The 19,562-nt window shown below is 39.8% G+C and overlaps 1 long non-coding RNA gene across 1 annotated transcript in view; it reads left to right on the plus strand.

Annotated features, from left to right (window-relative positions):
• The window catches only part of LOC141728673 (uncharacterized), a 147,100-nt gene extending 138,484 nt beyond the window's left edge, over positions 1 to 8,616 (plus strand). Inside the window, exons 4-5 of the long non-coding RNA XR_012579813.1 lie at positions 7,710 to 7,779; positions 8,487 to 8,616. This is a non-coding gene — a long non-coding RNA (uncharacterized LOC141728673). The remainder of the gene's footprint in view (positions 1 to 7,709; positions 7,780 to 8,486) is intronic.
• Positions 8,617 to 19,562: the final 10,946 nt, after the last annotated feature.

A 19,562-nucleotide genomic window follows, 5' to 3' on the forward strand; every position in this document is an offset into this window, starting at 1 on the left:
TGCACTGTGGGCAGGTGTTTCACCTTGTGGGATGCCTCCTGCACCCAAGCCATGAGGATTCCAGGAGTTCTTGGAGAAGAGCATGGCTGTTCCCTGATAGCTAGAACCACAGTGCCTCAATTACTGCCTTGCTGTCTGTGGCACCTGTGACTCAAGATGATCCAGACCATGCACAGAAACCCACGGTGCCAGTTAAGTGACTAAAGGGAGGTGAGAAGGATCCGACTGCAGATTTTGCGAAGATGGTTTTATTTTTGCAGAATCTGCTTCAGAGCACACGCAGATACTCTGTCACAAAAGGTTATATTTGCAAAAGCACTTAATTCCATAGGGCTTAGATATTGATTTAGATTGGAGTCACACAGGCATGAACTTTGAAAATATAAAGGAGAAATTAGACCAGGAGTCACACCTCAAAGAAAAATAAATCAAATACAGTGCAATTTGAAGATGACCCAGAAAAGAGAACAGCTGGTTTTGGTTTAAATGAACAAATATTTTTTGAAAGAAAAATAAAATTGAAAGCCATAAAATTTTCCACACCTAAAGTTTGTGTTCAGTGATACATCTCTGTGTAAATATAGAAATAACATACTTCAGCTGAGATGGAAAGTAAAAGGGAGGAAATGGCAAGGGGAAACAGAAGTTTCACTTTGGTGTTGGAGTCATCAAGTCCATCCTGGGTACACTGGAGAAATAGCACAAAGTATCTGATCTCTAGGGTTTTAGTGATTATCTAAACAGGTTTGAATTGACATGTACAAGAGGTTCCATTGGTTGGTTTGGAATGTGCATGCAACTACAGATAGGAATATATGCAGAACTGCATCTGAATTTCTGCATGCATTGAAATAGGACAATGATATACTGTACCCAAAATATTGTTACATCTTACTGATAATCCATTCCAAAGTATAGTTTAGCTTAGTCTGTAGAAATTCATAAAAGTTCAAAAGAAAAATTAAATTAACAAAGCTTTGTGTTCTAGGTGATAAATGCATTTTCACTCATCATTTTACAATGGTAGAACTTAGAGGAGCATCTTAACCAAACAAAAGTAAGAAAAAATATTAAACTTTCATCTGCGAAATGAAGGAAGGTGGATGAGACAAATCAGTGTGTTCTATACAAAACCAAGAAGGAGATCGTTTTGTACAGAAGCCTTTAGATATCTGAAGTAACTAATGCAATCAATGCTGCAGTTTTATTACACATTATTCTGTATATCTGTATTTCTATTGATTTCTGGAGAGTGTTTTTAACTTTACTAAAAATGTAGAAAGCTCACTGAATTTCAGAGAGGTTTTCTCCATTATATTGACTCTTTTTTTGCTGGATTTAATAAGTGATTTTTTTTTTTTTCCTACAGGATTTCTAAGTATTTTTCATGAAAGCATTTTCACAATGGTATTTCTATTATTTTCTGTTTCCTAAATTTTATATTTTGCCTTATAGTGGTAGCTTATATGCTGCTTTTTTTTTTAGCATACTGAAAGACAGTTACAAATAAGAAGTAATCCTTTTTTAAAGTGGATTTAAAAGAAAAAAATAAAATAATTTATTTCTCTACAGAAACAATCTAAACAATCCATAGAGTCATAAATCATGTTTTCTAGATTGCTTCAGCTAGTAGGGTATTTTTACCATGATTATTTAAAATGGTCACAAACCAGTGGAAACATTGTATTACAGAAAAATATTTTAGTGGGAGAGAAAAAAATAATTGCTGCATACATTGTGTATTGAATCATAATTTGCTCTAGTAATTAGTTTTCAAAACAGACTCAGTAAGATGGATAAACTAACAAAGTAAGATAATTTGTTCTCCCAACCCTCACGTGATTTTAATTTACAATATGCTTTTGGGAGGAATATTTGGTGAGATGCTATTTCTGAAGGATAATTCAGCAGGACACATATGACAGAGAGAAAAAAGAAGTTTTGTCCTTTAAAATTGACCAATTGTGTGTGGAAGGTTGTTTTATTTTCTTTCACTTAGTATAAACAATCTAAATATTTTTCTTTCTGTTTTAGTGGGGTGGGAGAAGCATCTGTCACTGAATTTACATGACAGAGGTTGTAAATCTCTTTCTTGTTTAACCTTTGCCAAACTTCAGTGTCACAGAGGTGAAATGTTCTGTGCCTAAGGTTGTTCCCAGCATTAGTTGTTAATGAATCAAAAATATGCCACCAAATGCATTTTCTTGTGCCTTCACATCATCAGACTAAAGACACAGTCCTTGCTTTTGTGTCTTCTTAATATGTAAATTTTGGTATGAGAATTAATCAGCTCTAGTCTGAAGTGTGCTGAACTCTTAACATTTCAAACGATTTTTTTTCTCTTTTTCAGGAAAGAGTTAGTTGAGAACTACTTCATATAAATCAGTGTGATTCCAGTGGTTTGATAATTAAAACAAAGCTAAGCTACTTCCCCACTTTAATTATTTATACTCTATTATCCATTATAGCTATGAATATTGTGTAATTAATGATGCTTTTCTAATTTTTATCAGCATGGGCATGATATACTGCCCAATATATGTAACCTAATTGGTATGGAGTGAATGTTGCTCCCTTCAAGCACAGGTAGACTTCTTCCTCTGCAACTCATTAAAATACATGGGGTGGCTCCTGACTTTGTATGGGACCTCATTTTCCAGGCATCATTAAGAGGAAACCCCACAGGTGTGGTTTAACTCAAAAAGGGGAACTTGTTCCCAGCCCAAAATAATTCCAACCTTCTCCATGCTTGAGGGAGAGCGAACGTGTGTGTATGTGTGTGCATATAAGGAGATGTGAGAGAAGAGGTGAAAGAGAGAGGCCTGCAATTGATTTGAACACAGCTGTTATGGGAAATGCAACAACTCATTTTTCCTCAACAAACACAAACTTAGAGGCAAGTTATCCAAAAAAACCCCAGTATTAATTATGAAGGCTGCTAAACCAAACACACGCCTCTGACCTTTCTGGTGCCTCCATATAACAATAAATGTTTTATGGCTGTGATTTCCACAGGCCTTCAGAGCAACTCTGGAGGGACTAAACTGAATTATGGATATAATGATGAAGAGTCTGGACTCCATTTTACGTGTCCCTGACCTGTGTATTAGATATTTCACTTTGCTTCCCCTGCACAGAATCAGGCTCCATATGTTATGTTCATTAGCCATTGTAAACCCCTGCTCTATATCTTATGGGCTGAGAGGAAATAAAACAGCAGTTTAGGAAAGAAGTTGGGTGAGAAGAGAAAAATTCTGTTAGGTACCATGAATCCACTCACTTCTGCAGGATAATTATAAGTATTTGCCTTGTAGGACAATAGTTTTGCAGATACATTTAAACATTTAATTAATTAAACTGTAAATTAATACACTTATCTCCTACTATTTATTAGTACAATTAAGAGTGTGTAGGGAACAGAAGAAAAAATGGGAAATAATGGAATTAAGAACAATTTTGTGAGGAAGGATGGTCTAATGGAGACAGGAATCTCTGTTCCACTTCTGCTCTGCTGCTGAGAGTCCAGATAACTACTGAATGACCCCACTTTAAGGTGGGTGTAGCAATCTCTATATTCCAGATATTTGGATTATAAGTGTTTTAGGGCACATTTGTCTTGGGCAAATGCCTGTAAAACCCAAGACAATTGAAACCTCTTTTGGGACTCCAACAAGAAACCCATAATGATTTTTTCATTTCCCTCTTCTTTAACTATTTAGTGGGCCTTGCAGAGACATTGTTTCAAAATTTCTATGGCCAGTATAATAGGGAGGAATCAAGTGAATTTACAAAGTTTCTTGTTTAAAAGAAAAAAGGGAAACAATTAATCTGGTGCCTTTTCCTCCTTCTTTGTTGTGGTGTCAGTGCAGAACAGGGCAGTCAAAGAGGCTGGATGTGCCTTTGCTCTCTGTCAGCTCTCTGGGCCAGGTTGGAGTTGATTATTTCCATTTTCACTTCCTTTTGCCAATTTAACAGCTATTTGCCATAGCCAGCTCCTCTCCTTGGGTGTTATCTCACCTTCTGGATGTTTTTTGCCACCTATTACACTGCTTTTCTGTTTCTGATTTATGGCTGATGTGATGTTAGAAATGAGAAAGAAGTGTCAAGCTACCAGAAGGAGAGAGACATCCAGAAAGCTGAGTAATTTTTCTACATCTTCAGGGAAATATCTCTTCCCTTACTTTTCTTTTAAGGTGCATTGAATAAAGCTTGGCTTGTTCATAGCAGTCTTTTCTGGGGCTAAGCACTTTTTTTTTTTTGCTGTTTTTTCTCTTTTTTTTAATAATTTACAAGTACTTATGTTGTTTGTACAGTATTCAGACATGATGTTGGAGCTGTTGTCTAACTTGCGTAGCTGTGATTGCTGCATTCCCTCAGCTCTGGCATTTTTACCACTATTTAACTTCACAGGTTTCTGTTCCTTACTTTAATTAAGGCAAGTCAGCCTTGTAGAAGGGAGCTGAATGGCTTTTTGCATGCATTGAAGGGCAGAAAGATGGAAATTTGCAGGAAAGTTGCTCTGATATCCATGACATTTCCAAGACAATTTGAAAGTTTTCTGGAATTTCTTTTAAAAGCTGTGGAGGTAGAAATAAAAAGCACCAGCAAATACTTTCCCATATTAACTTTTTAAATGCTGGAGACCCTAAAATGAGCTTTTACAGGAGTTGTGAGATTGAATGAGGAACTCCAGTGCTTGTTTAAATGGTGTATTGAAAGCTTTTTTGGTTTACATGGGTAGAGAAATTGAATGAAAGTAGCATCATTTTGCAACACCCTTTATCATGTTAAAACTGTTGGCTGGACCCTGAAATGGTGTTTTCATATCATTTTTGAAACCTGCTGAGTATTTACTTCCTGTAAAGTAAGTAAATACTGGCAAATATCTTACAAAGGTATTTGACTAAGTTGTTTGAAACCCATAAGCATAAATAGGAAATAGAAGCAGAGATGGAGATGTTGTAGGGTGATGGAAGAAGCCCAGTTATTAATGGTAAATGCTGAGGTCAAGACTGGTGCCAGTTTCTTTCCATATCCTCAAGAACGATGGTAATCAGAGAATGTCTTTGCCTAAGTAGGAGAGCTAAACTTTTTGCCCCCTACCATTTAAAGAACAATATTGTTTTCCTGGTTTTCTCATACATTTGTTAGTTGGGTTGGTTTTGGAAGGACTGCAGAAATCTCTGTGGTTGTACTTGCCAGGCCTGCATGATAGAGCACAATAGATGTTCCTGTTCCTTAGAGTAAAAAGGATGGAAGAGGAAATTAAAATTACATCTAGTATATGGTAATTCAAGCCCTGACTGCAGAAGAGAAGTTTATTTCCAGGAATGAGGATGTATACTGTGACTTGTGGCTGTAGATTATTTATTTAGTAATTTTCTTTGTTTGTTTGTTTAGTTGTTGTTGTTTTTAAGAACACTTGATTTTTAAGAGCTGATCTGTTATGCTATTTGCTTTCCTGGGTCTGTAAGCAGCGTTCACAACCAGTGTGCCAAGAGCTTGTGCAACTGAACTAGAAAATGGGAAGTAACAGTCATAATTTATATCATCTTCAAATTCAATGTCCTGACCAGATGGCAGGACATCTACAGGGACAGCATGTGGCGGGGTGGGAAAAAAGATAAGAATGCTAGTAAGGGTTTTGAAGCTGTGGAAAGGGACATTAGTGTAACTGGAGATGAGTAAAAGGTTTAGAGCAGCTTTTGCTGCTCAGTGTTCACCCATGTCTGCCAGACTTGTATTACACATGATTACAATGTAATAACTACACTAAGTGCTCAAAGCACCAAAACCAATCCTGTATGACTCAAGTAAGTGATAATACCTTGATTGATTTCAGAAGAAGCAGTTGTAAGTCCCAGACACTTGTCTCTTTTATTGACTTGAGAATTAATTAATTTATGAGCAGGTTTCACATTTTCACATGGTGTTGCAAAATTAGGGTAGAATTAATTATTTGGTAATCAGTGAATCCTATTAGGTGAAACAATATGGACTTGTTCAGTAGCTTAAACATTATTCAGCATTAGTGTAGCAGTTGTATACTCATTACAATGATGATGCTTTTATTAAATATACCTTCAATTAGTTCTGGTTCAATTTAATCTCTACCTCCTGAAAAAACATTCAATCAAGTGCTGTGACAAGAGCAGAATGATGAATATGCCAAGGCCAGGACTGCTTAATCCTTCAAGGGTATTACACACTCTTCATTAAGGTGAACTTTAGAAATGCTTGCCTTAGGTTCTTCTCTTCCTTGAAACATCATCTGAAAAGCATTAGAATGTCATCCCTCCTTCATGCATTAAAATAAATAACATTAATGGTTCAACCATTTATAGTATCTTATTTGGACCCATGACAGATAGTTAGGGGAGAACAGGGCATGCAAAGTCTTTCTGACTTTCTCCTCATTACTTGAAGTACTCCAGGTCCAGCAGCTCAATGAGACCCCTTGCCACTCTAAAAGAGATGACAAACTGAGAAAACCCCGGGTTGAAGCTCAGCTCACTCAGTCTCTGATCAGTCCCTCAGTGCTGGAAATGTCGCAGGCCAGGCCCGGCCCAGTGGGCCACAGCTGCAGCTGCCGGTGCTCTCCTGGATGTTCAGTCCAGAGCAGTTTCTAGAGGTCCAAAGAAAAGGGAAAAAAAAAACAGTCCAGGGAACTTCTTTGCTTCAGCCAGCTAAAACTAACTAAAAAGCAAAAGAAGAGCTCTGTCGCGCTGTGTGTTCATTCACAGACAACATAATACTGAGAAGGGATTTTCCTGGGGTATGGGGCCTGCACCTGGGTGAGAAACTGAGCCCCATACTGGCAGCCAAGGCTGCCCATGGGAGGGGAGCAGGGGGACATATCCCTCTTTCTGCCCTCACCAAAGACCTCAGCAGCCACCTTAATAAAACCTGCAGAGTGGCTCTGGTGGTGGGACGTGTGGCTCATGTCAGGGAATGGGACTTGGGTCCCCCCAGAGCAGCACTGCACCTCCAGTTGCCTTGTATTCAGTGCTGATCTGATAGTGCTTTGCTGCTTCTCTTGCCCATATTTAAACACTATCATTATTAATCAGAGAATTACAATAACTAACAAAAGAGACAATTCCTGTACCCTGGAGGATGAGGTTTTCAGGGAGGCAGTAATGGATATGGAGCCTTTCCCCTTTCAAATCCCAGCAAGGGCAGCTGTGACTGCAGATCATTACCATATGCTATTTTGTCTGTCGTCTTTGTGAAATGAGTAAGTGGACTGGACAGCTTCCATATTAGATAAAATAATATTACAAGCGACATCTCCAGAGCCTCTGTGCCCTAGCTGAAGACAGCACAGAGCAGCATGGGGAAAGTGAGACCTCTTGAGAAAAATTCAGTCCTACACCACATATTTTTTTTGTGCAGTATGGCTTCTGAATGCCCAGCCTGGAAAGCTGCATTTCATACTCATTTTGAATGCTCAGCCTGTGAACCTGAACTCTTTAACACAGTTTCTCCTGTGCTCTCAAAACTGATGCAATTTTGTGTGTGTTTCTGATTAAGAGCACTCTGAAAAAGTTGGATGTGAATTTCTTGTGCCCACTCGACTTGTGCAGTGACGGTGAGAGACTCTCGGTGACCTGTCACAGCGCCTTTCACAAGTGCCAGCAGCTAATCTGATGACTGTTACCCCATCTGAGTGAAATAATAATAATGAATTCATCCTCTGTTCATTTCAGTTCTGCTGCTGGAACACAAGGATGAAGAGTTTCTTCAGACACTTCATGTGCACTTTTCCTAGGAGATTGTGTGAGCACTGTGTACTTCAAATTCATTTGCTGTTTTGATTTCTCTGGCAACTAAGAAGGTGCCTTTGATCCCTCTACTGTCACTTTGTTTTTGCATTTTGATGATTTTATCATGAATTCATGTTTAATTCACTCTGCAGTGATGAAGTAAGTGGCAACACTCAAAAGAAGGATACTTTTTACAAAATCAAACCATATTCATTTGAACTTTGTATGAACTACTTCATTCCTTTGAAGTAGAATATATTAATGAGGACAGACATTAAGAAAAAAGATCCTTATATCAAGTCACATTTATTATCTTATCTGAGGTGATAGTGGAGGTAAATCTATCAGACAAAAGATGGAGTGTGCTTTGAATAAACTTTTAGTTGAAACACATGGACAAACAGCTAATTGTCTAGTGTTAGCTTTGTGATTTTTTTAACCTGTTTTATCTCTATTTTGGCTTTTACATTACATACTTGGTGATACACATAAATTTTATAGACACAGCCACATGCATAATTGCACAAATTCAAAGTGCTTTTAGTAGGTTGGTGGGGCAAGGATGCTTCATGGAGCCTGTAGTTTATACAGGCAGTTATAATATTTTTAATCTAAGCCTTCTTGTGAAAATGTTTAGGCATCTTTTCTTATTGTTGTTTTACTTCTCAGTGCATCAGACTGCGACTGAAACAAAGAAACTGCTTGCATTTCTTTCCTTAGGAACTGGAGTGCTCTGGCATGTTTGCCTTGCTCACCAGGCCAGAGATGCAGTGGGACAAGTGACAAAGGGGACAATTCAAAGATCAGACCATCAAAGAGCAATGATGCCTTCAGAAGAGAAGTTTGGCAAGTACATAAAGGATTATATTTAATTATACTTAAATTTGATAGTACTAGGATTTTATTCTCTAGGACAAAACTTTCATTCACAGTTGCAGCAATTTGCACTTTTCAGCAGAAAAGAGCTTGTTTGATTCTGTTACTCAGCATCAGCTCTGACGGACAAGTGTGGTGCCTGAGCAAAAAAAAAAAGCTGAGAAGAAAGTGGAAGAGGGAGAAAATAAAAACAGGTGGCAAGGGGCCCAGGAACAATAAAAGCCTGAATGAGAACACCTTTATCACTTTTGCAACAGCAGCTTAAAGGCCCAAGGAGAGAAATAGATTTTGTAAATCAGACTAAATATTTTTTACAGGGTGCAGTGTGCAGCTTAAGAACCCAGCTGGGAAAAATAGCTCCTGCAAATCAGTGAAGAAACCATATTTTACTGGCTGCTGTTTAGGAGCAAGGAGAGATAGGATAGGGGAAGACCTTTTACAAGGCAAAGAGCAAATATATATGAATTTGTGTTTTGATTTGAGTTTTTGGGATGGGTTTTTTCGAAGGTCCATAAAAAGGCCCATAAAAAAGATACCAGCATGGCAAAGCCATGTTTACTGGTCCCTATAAAACCTGTAAGCCTTCATTAGTGTTTTAAAAATCATGTATTGATGTATATTTTACATTGAGTAGTCATTTGTGCATATAAAAATCTTTTGTTTTGCAGAGAAATCCTGTTAGGGTTTCTAGCCTACAGTAACTTTGGAGAAGCCATTTGAAATACCAGAAAATGAATAAATACATGGGATGGCAACTCTTGTTTTGAAATATGAAAAGAAGGATTAAGAAATCATTAGTGTTAATCCTCCCAAAGATGAATGTATAACTTATCAAGGTAATTATGTTAAAAGGAGATCATAATTGTGCAGTGGCTTCTGAGAGCAGAGGCTGCAGCCAGCTGTTCTGATGCTGAGTTAGGTGATCCTTTCGAGAGGAATGATCCCTGTCACTGCCAATCCAGGGAAGGTCCTGCCCTAAGGATGGAAGGATGGCACTGGTAGTGGAAGTGCATCTTTAGCAGATAAGAAGGGTTTTCATATCACTAGGAAAGGGAATTGGTTAATAGGTCTTAAGAAGGGCTGAAATAGGAAGGAGACACTTGCAAATCTGAAGAATATTTTTGTTATCTTTTTTTCTTTCTGAAAGATGGACAGGAGCTGTGTGCAGATTGGGAACAGAATAAGCTGTCAAAGAACATAGTAAATCTACCCACTCATTTTTTATGTGAATAAAAAGCTGAATAGAATGCTGAAATATTTTGTATATTTACAAAAAAAAAAAAGAAAAAATACTCTTGTTAGATTTTTTTGGCAAAACTGCATTTTGTGATTTCCCAGTTTGTTTACACTAGTTTGTTTTGGAACTAATTTACCTCTTATGCTTGAAAATTTTTTGAAAGAGGTGAACTGTCTTACCTCTGCTCCCTGTGACATAAGTGCTGCAGGAACAGTTGCCATAGCAAATAAAATTATGTATTACCACTGTCAGAGGAAAATGTTGTATTGGCCAAGATGTTTCCTCCTTCTTTGGGGCATGTTATTGATGGGTTCTCCAGCTGTCTGTTGCCAGGGAGAGTGCTGGGAAACCATGTAAATCCTCCTCCTTGCAAAAAGACAACTTTTTATTTTGCTTTGATATCTGCTGCACTGCATCCTGGACATTTTTCTTTTGATCAGTCTGCTTGTAAGTGTCACCCAAGGCTGATTGGTATGGCTGCTTTTAAAAGAGAGTTTCTCCTAGAGAGTGATTTGTTGATAACCAGTGGTTGCAGCTGTTACCTTCTTAATGTGTCACTCCTACAGAGTGTAAGGGAAACAACAGTCAAAAGCACACATGCTCAAAGGGGCTGTAGTTTCTTAAAATTTAGAATGGACTCAGCGAAACATTTTGCTCCTTAGAGGAAAAAAAAATAAAGTACACTTATATCTTCTTTTCCAGCAAAATATCCTGTAGATGTTAAAGCCACCCTTTAGTCAAAAATTAAGGTAGCCACGTTGTGACAAGGAAATTTTATCCATGTTGTTTAGGAGACAAGGACAATCTTCTGTGCACCTGCAACAGTTTTGGCAATGTGTTGAGCTGCAGCTGTGTGCCAAGTGGAAAATAGAAATGTTACAGCTGCGCAAATTGCCCTTGGACATCCTATCCCATGGGTCTCCCCAAGTTCCCTGAGGACTTTTGGTCAGGGATATCAGGACTGTGTTAGATCAGTGTGGTCAACCAGCAAAGAAGAAAGCTGTTCAGGTTTATTAAACTATCCTTTGAAGAATCAGCCTTCTTTTTAAAAGCTATTATTATTAGTAGTATTAGTATTATTAGTATAGTATTGTATAATTAATAATAGCACATAATTATATATTAAATATATATTAATAATTACATAATTAATAATTAGTTACTATGTATACATATAAATATATAAAATATATAAAATATTTATAAATATATAGAAATAATAATAATAATAATAATATCTATGTTAGTGACAGTTTGAACTGAGCCAGAATCCTTAAATAAATCCTTTGTTTAAAAGACAGCTTGCCATCCTCTTGAATGTCTAGATAAACATTCCTCTGCCTCCAGCTACGTTATTTCTTTGTAGGGCCTGACATTTCCAAAAACAAGCTGACCTTGACATTGAAGATTAGATTTATCTATTCATTAGTGGTAAATATTAGAATGATATGTATATTGTGTTTTCCAAGCCATAGGAAAATATTACTTAATTTGGACTGTCTTGCTGTGCACTTAAGTACTCTAACACAGGTTTTGGTTTCTGTGGGTTTTGATACTGAGGTGCAAAAGGTGTTAAAAAAGGAAAAAGAAAAAACCCCAACAAATCTGACTGTTACTAAAACCAGGGTTAGTGGTTTACTGCTCTTTGATAGCATCAGTAAAAGTGGCAACAATGCCACTGGTGATCCTTCCTCTGCTGGGTCACCAAAGGGAAGGAGCAGTGTGACACAGAGCAAATACTTCCACTTCACTCTCAGACAGGAGGGAGAGGTATGTGGAGGGAAAAGCTGTTTTTCAGAAGAGACAATAATTGGTTTGCCTCTCCTTTTATCCATTTATTGATCCATGAGACTCCACTTTTACAGTTGTATAATAGTAAAATAAGGATTATGGGACTGTTTCATAATTATTAGGTTGGTTTTTTTAATACAATTGAAAAAATCTTAAGAAATGGCAGAGAATATCTATTACAGAAACTTCTAAAACTGTGTAAACAAACATAAGCTTTTACTCATAATACAACTGTTACTGAAATAAATGGATTCTTGCCTGACTCTAAACATAGTAAGACTTGCAGAAGTACAATGCACCAGTCAGATGTTGGGTAGTGCTCCTTGAACAAGTGGAAATTTATATCTTACAGAAGAAGTTTATAGCCCAGAAAAGTGTTGTATGAACAGAGAACCCTTCCGGCAAGGACTGACCAGTCCAGGAAGAGTCATGCTCACATAATTCCTTTTCTACTTCCAATATCAAGAGAGCCACAGCTTGGTTCAAGATCATAAGAAGCTCAGATTAATTTCTATATTTCCTAGGCATCTTTTACACAAATGTGTGTTTTATATAGTGCTTTCATTTATTTTTTCTGTTGGAGCTTATAATTGTGTAGGAGGTTATACAGAACAAATTATTTATAAGCCTCACATTATTAACATTAGTTATTGATTTTAAAATGGAAAAAAGGAACTTGTAGCAGGTGTGGGCTGACTTCCACTTTCCACCATACAAGTGCCTTTTCCAAAATTGGATGGAAACAGGAAGGTACATTTCATTTATTTTCTTCCTGTGCTTTTGGCCAGTTTCCAGCTTGTCAACGCAGTGCTCCAAAAAGGACACTGAATCATGACAAAAGCTGTCAATACAGCTGGGATTTTCTGTAAAAATTGGATGAAATAGTAAAATTCATATGGTTGTTGTGGCAAAACCCTATTCAAGGTCTCACTTAGTTGAATCAGAGCCCAGTTTGGTTCTCAAAGTTCTCAAAACTTTTTGACTAATGTCCAGGTTAATAGTTTGCTGAAATCATGGCTGCTTTGGTATGGTAGCTGTTATGAACAAAAATTCAGTTAATATTTTTTTTGTGAGAAAGAGTTGCAGGGGGGCAGCCAGGTCTCAGGCACTGCCAGGATTCTTAGTGCTTTGTTATTGTAATACCGGGTCGTTAAGGCTTATCTCCTTCTTTTGTATTAGTAAAAAGCCTGGCTGGGTGGGGAAATGGCCCTTCCCCGAGGCAGTGCGCCCTTCCAGCATAGGGAAGACACCTGAGAGGGTGGGGGGGGTTATGCAAAGTGACTCCAAAGTCCAGAATGCTTTGTGGGACCCCGACTCGAAATGCAACGAGAAAACCCCAAAAACAACGAGCCAATTACGAATTGAGAGACTAAGGTGATGTCTGGATGTGAGGAGCCAAGTGCTGAGCCTGCAGAGATGCGGAGCCCCTCTCGCCCTGACCATGGGAGTCGTCCCCAGCGCCGAGACTGAGGGGGACCGCACTGACAACGCAACATCTGACGGGGACCTCACGCCCTAAGGCTCCCACGAGGACTGGATCCCCCGGCTCTGCCCCTAGTGGACGGAGCTGCGCTTATCCTCCTCCTCTGAGTCGCCCTGGGAGACGCGATGGGGACTGCAGCCCTGCCGAGCCGCCCAATCCTGAGCTGATCACTTTTAATAAAGGCATTAAAAAGGAGAAGAAGTCTCCTGGCCCTGTTTATTTCAGTAGCCTTCAGAACCTGATTGCTGAGGTTTGGCCCAAAGCAGTGTCACATATTCTATGTTTGGGGTCCTTCTGTTGTGTTGGACCAGAGCAGAAAAATGAAAAAGGAAAAATGTAGGTTACTCCATTTACAGCTATTTTAATCTTTTGTTTCCTTTTCTTCAACACAGAAATGGAACTTCAGACTTGTCTTCTCTGCAGAGCCTGATAAATATTCCTCTTTTCAGCATGTGGTAGTTCTTGCTGAAGGTAGATTTGAAAGAGTGGAGGCAACTTTATTTATCTTCATAAACAGCAGCTCTCCTATTGCTTGGTGCTCATGCCTAATTTATTAGGAGATTGCAAAGCTTTGACCCGTGGACAGAAAATGATACCTGCCTGGAAGTCACGTAATTCCATCAACCACAGTCTGTGGCAAGGCAAGATCCTTCACATTTGTCTGCAAACATCTGCTCATCATGGGCACTGCTATACTAGAAATAGTGGTTGCAGGGTTGCAGCTACATCTGAGGAATTCTTTAGGAAAACCAGGCAATTATTCCATTTCTCCTTTTGCCAGGCTCCAGCAGGGCTCAGAGAGATGTAGGGAAACGTTATCCTCCTTGTGTTAAGATTTTCTCCACTTCCCTCAGCATGTTATCAGCAGAGCAGGGGATGTGGAGGTTGCAGTGTATTCAGGTGTGGCTGTGTTCTGAGGAGAGGGCAACTTCAGAGAGAATATTCAACAGCTCATCTTCCAGTGGTGTCAGTCATGCAAGGCACTGCTCTGTAAGCCAGTCACATCTCGCTGGTGATGCGTATTAATCCACTTTCTGCCTCCAGCATCACCTGGTTTATTTTCTATCCTGGCTTCATACTTTTTTTTTTGGCAAAACCACAGGGGAAATATATTTCAGTGACAGTGTATGGTAATTTTGCTCTATGCACTCTAGCTCATTACACAATCCCTGTCTTTTGAAAATAGAGAAAGGATTTATGTCTCCTACTATTGTTTCTGCCACACACTGATTCAGTGAAAGAGCTTTGTGGTGGTTGGGAGTAAATTTCATTTCCCTGCTGTTTCATGAAGTGTGAATCACTTTCTAGCAGATGATGTCACTGCCAATTTACAAGTTTTTCTTCCTCTACTCCTGTGTAGGAGGAATCATAAGTACTCTTTTTGTCATGGTAATGCTGTTAGGTGTAGAGGGTTATTCGATGCAGGAGACAGCATTCAAGCTTCTTTATTTTTGCCAGCACAGATAAATAGCTGAGTTTGAAAGGTGAGCCACGTTCAGTCTCTCTGGCTAATGGAGAATGAAGGCTTCTTCCAGGTTTGGATCTTGGATACTGCGAAGATTTGTTTTCTGTGGGGTCTATGACAGAATTTGAGCAGCGAAAAATGTGTTTATGTTGCTTTTCATTTTTGAAACAGAAGTTGACTTATACACTGTAAAGATCTTCTCCAACTAAGAGACCTTTCTCTTCTGTAAAAAAAAAAAAGTGCTTTTTACTGTTTAGAAGATTTTATACATATAAATTTTGAGCTGTGGGTTCTTGGGAAGTGTTCTTGACTCCTTGTTCTTGATGTTTTACTGGGAAGATACCTGTCTTTGTGTCAATTTCCACCAGCTTCATCAGCTTCTGAGTAAGAGGAAAATAGGTGGTGAATAGTGAAAACTGCTCTTGTGGAAAGAACAGTTCCTCTCCAAAACAGTTTTGTGTGGCAAGGGAAATGAATGTGTATATATATATATATATATATATATATAAAAAGTGAAACCTAAAAATATTAATTCACAGCACCTATCTGCTATCTTGGATGTTTTTAGGTGCCTTTTTAACCCCAACGAATAGAGCCACTGTGCTGATCTGTCTCTGTTTTACAGGTGAGGATAGTAAAGAGCAAAATGTCATTATGGCAATTGTGTCCTTCCTAGCCAAGGACCTTTCACAGCAAGGGTCTTCAAAATGACAAACTGTGATCTGTAGCAGGAGGGACAAGCCATCAGGACTAGTTAGGAGGATGGAAAATCAGCATGTGCAGGAAAACTGACACTCCAAAAAGGAGCATGTCAGCTGAGAGGCAAGAATATATTGTAGCTACCACTGAGAGAGTAAAGGTCATTCACAGACTATGAGTCTATTAATCTTCAGAGGCAGGTATTAGTCCTTTATGTAATTCACATGTTATAGAATTCTTCTTTAAGCATATGCTACTACACACATCCTTCTTCAGATGCATGTGGTGCCTTCATATCAGGTTTGGCATCTAATTTCAATCTGCTCTTAGCAGATTCCTCATGTGTGTCATACAGTCAGTATGTAAGTAGATAAAAGCTATGGATTAGGAAGGATGGGTGGAAATTATTCCTTAAAAACCTGAAATAGAAGTAGGTCTCGTTTGATCTTATCTTTTCCAAAGACCTCAGTCTTGAGAGCTGTACCATCCAGGTTTGCTGGTTGGCTCTTAACTAAAATATAGGCTCTTGTTGAGTGCTTGAAAATGTGTTTAAAACTGCATCAAAGGCAGGTAAGCCCTGCAGAGAGACCTGGACAAAGAAGAGGACTGGGCAATCACCAACCTCAGGAAGTTCAACCAGGGGAAGTGCCAGAGTCTGAACCTGGGATGGGGCAACCCTGGTTGTCTGCACAGACTGGGGAATGAGAGGCTGGAAAGCAGTGCCATGGAAAGGGACCTGGGGATCCCGGTCCATTCCAAGTTGAACATGGGTCAGCAGTGTCCTGGCAGCCAGGAGGGACAAACCTGTCCTGGGGACATCAGGGACAGCACCAGCTGGGCAAGGGAGGGGATTGTCCCCTCTGCTCTGCACTGGGGCAGCCTCACCTCCAGTGCTGGGGGCAGCTTTGCGTGCCAGAATATAAAAAAGATATAAATCTGTAGGGAGTGACCAAAGGAAGGTGATGAGGATGGTGAAGGGCCTTGAGGACCCTTGTGGGGAGCAGCTGAGGGCACTTGGTCTGTTCAGCCTGGAGGAGACTGAGGGGAGACCCCAGTGCAGTCACAGCTCCTTGTGAGGGGGAGAGGAGAGGCAGACACTGATCTCTGCTCTCTGGTGACCAGGGACAGGACCTGAGAGAGCAGCCTGAAGCTGAATCAGGGGAGATTTAGGTTGGATATGTGGAAAAGGTTCTTCACCCAGAGAGTGGATGGAACAGGTTCCCCAGGGCAGTGGTCACAGCACTGGGCCTGGCAGGCCTCAGGAAGGCTTTGGACAATATTCTCAGGCGCTTGGTGTGCTTCTTGGGGGTGCTGTTGTGTAGATGGACTTGATGATCCCTGTGTATCCCTTCCAACCCTGTGATTCTATGAAAATCCCTTCCAACTGTGATTCTGTGAAAATATGCCTGTCCCATCAACTCCTCATCCTCTTTAGACAGGTCCAGTGAGGTCATTCCTGATAGCAGCAGCTGAAGAGCCCCGCCTTATTGTATTCTTCCTCTCAAGGAACTGAGATCATCACTAATGTCTCTTTATGTTAACAAACAATAACTTTAATATTGCTGTCAGAAGAAGCACTGTACTCTGCAGAGAGTGTGTGGGCTGGCTGTGTAATTGCCATGGCACATCCTGCCCAGGTACAGTGTGCCCAGTGTGCCCAGGCCCAGGAACCTGCACTGCTGACAGTGCCTGGATCACACAGTGCACCTGAATCCCATGCACCTGGGATTCCTTTTATTGAAAGGCAGATCCTAATTACAGATGTTCATGCCCTACATTTTTGTTTGTTTTTTTTTTTGCTGGCATATTTGACTCACAAGCAGTGGAAGAGAGCTCATGGGCTTTTAATGTCTGATGAACATTCTTGATGCATTTGTAATCACAAAAGAGTTGAGTTGCTGCCTTTCAATAGCTGTGTGTGGACTTGTGCTGATTTGTGAGCCATATTTGGAAAAAATACCCCAAACTCTCAGTTCTCTGCTGTTGTAGTGTGTTGTAATGTCCTGTTTTAGACTTCCGGGTTCTGGGTCCCTTCCCAGGTGTGCCAATACTGGTCTCCCTTCCCCCCTTGCCCCCTTGCTGAGTGAGTCCCGTCAATCTGTCAGGACTCAGAGATTAACATTCCAACAAGGCGTCGTGCAGTTGGGCAAGTTCAAAGGATGCCCCTCAAGCCCAGAGGTCATTGGCCTGTCTAGGTGTCCCCCGTCCCTTGAGACCCCGCCCCTCCCACCTGGTTGGTGGCTCACCTGTCCCCTCCCCTCCCCACCCCCTGAGCTTAAAAGGCGAGTCCGGCCATGTGCTCTGGATTCTGTTGGAGATCTTCCCAAGATTGAGACCTCTGTAACCATGGAATAAACCACTGCATATAACCCTCCGGCAGAATCCCTCCTTTTTTCTCTTCCCCTTCGCCTGAAGTCTTCTTCCGAAGGTAAACGGAGTCCTTAACAAGCCTGGACTTGTTTAGTGCCCAGCTGAAACCATCGGCAAGCTAAAGGTGTCTCTGGGGTGAAGCACCACAGAAGCCGCCTTTGGCTCAGCAGCGAGAGTCAGACTGGCCCAGGCACAATCTAACTGGTAATATTGGGATTCATATTCCAATACTCTGCATCCAACATTTTACTACAGTTGCAGGAAGCAACCTGGATTTATTGAAGTCATGTTTTGTAGTGGAGAGTTTCAGAAAGCCTAGTCCAGTACCCCTATAAATTATATGCTCAGCTGCATGACCAAGTCACCATAAAAGTCCATTCCATGACCAGTTGCTCATTTTTGTTTTCTACATTCCCTTTGCCATTTTACTGGACTTGTAAAACATAAATCCTGACACTGTCAAAGTCTGATGCAATTACAGGTGCCTGACAGAAGTTTCCTCACTCATCAGCAGTGAGCCATGTTACTCAGAACATTTGGCCACACAATTTCCACCCCCACCCCATGCTCTTGCAGAATAAACACTTTTTGCAGATTTTTAACTGCATGGTAATTTACAGAAAATCTTTTTTATATCTTACAGCAACACTATATGCTACCCTTAAAAGAATTCCTGATACCGAAGGACTAGTTAGCACAACCTATTACAGGGCGAGAAAGTTACTGCACTTTCTATATGTTTCACTATATCTTCAGAACTAGCTAAACTACCAGCAGCTTCCCTGTGGGCATCTAGATATATAGAAAGTAGAAAAAAAGGAGGCCCAAGTTAGAGCAGTCTGCAGCTGCAGTTTAAAACATCTGTTTTTCCCAGAAGTGATTTTTTTTCTTCCCCCTACAATTTTATCCAAATTTCTCAGTTTTCTGTGAAGGAGAAATTGCCCTGAGTGCTGCAATGTGGTCCTCTTGTGTGTATGAATTATGATTCAGCCCTTAATCACACCTCCTCTAGGACCTCTTTCTGTTCTGGTAGAAAAGGTGAACAGTGCTTGATTACTTATTAATGAGGACATGTACTACGTTGGAAAAACTATTAATAATCCCATGGATAGATTTTTCCATGATGCTCCTCAGTGCAGTGTCTGAATGCCTTATAGATGTCAGTTTTATCTTCAAATTAACCTGGGGTGTAAAGTCATGACAAAGTTTCTGCTTTACGGACTGGAAATTCAGATAAGAGGTTGAAGGCAAGAAGGGCGCACCACTTGTTGGTTGTTTATTCAACAAATATGAAACACCATTGTGACCGTGGTCACAGGGGTTTTCAGGTGAAGGACGAGACGAGAATGTTGACTCCATGTTCAGAAGGTTTGATTTATTATTTTATGATACATATATTGCATTATAACTATACTAAAAAGAAATAAAATGAAAAGTTTTCCTCAGAAGCTAGCTAAGCTAAGAATAGAATAGAAAAGAGTGATAACAAAGCCAGCTCTCTCGGACTCTGTCCGAGATAGCTCGGTCCTTGATTGGCCATTAATTATAAACGTTCAAGATGGCCCAATCAAAAATCCACCTGTTACATTCCACAGCAGCAGATAACCATTGTTTGCATTCTTCTTCTGGGGCCTTAGCTTCCCAGAAGGGAAAATCCTAAAGAAAGGATTTTTAGTGAAAAAGATGTCTGCGACACACCATCTGTTTATTAAAGTGAGATCATGTTTTTGTTGTTATCTGTTGGGTCTGTGGGTACTCAGCATTTCTGCTAATTAGATCCAGCAATTTTCAGGTAACTACTTAGAGATAAGTATATTTTCTTCAAGTTCTTTACACATTTAATCACTGCAGGCAAAGATATTTAGGTACTTTGTA

This window comes from Zonotrichia albicollis, chromosome 3 (assembly GCF_047830755.1).
Source record: "Zonotrichia albicollis isolate bZonAlb1 chromosome 3, bZonAlb1.hap1, whole genome shotgun sequence".
NCBI lineage: Eukaryota > Metazoa > Chordata > Aves > Passeriformes > Passerellidae > Zonotrichia > Zonotrichia albicollis.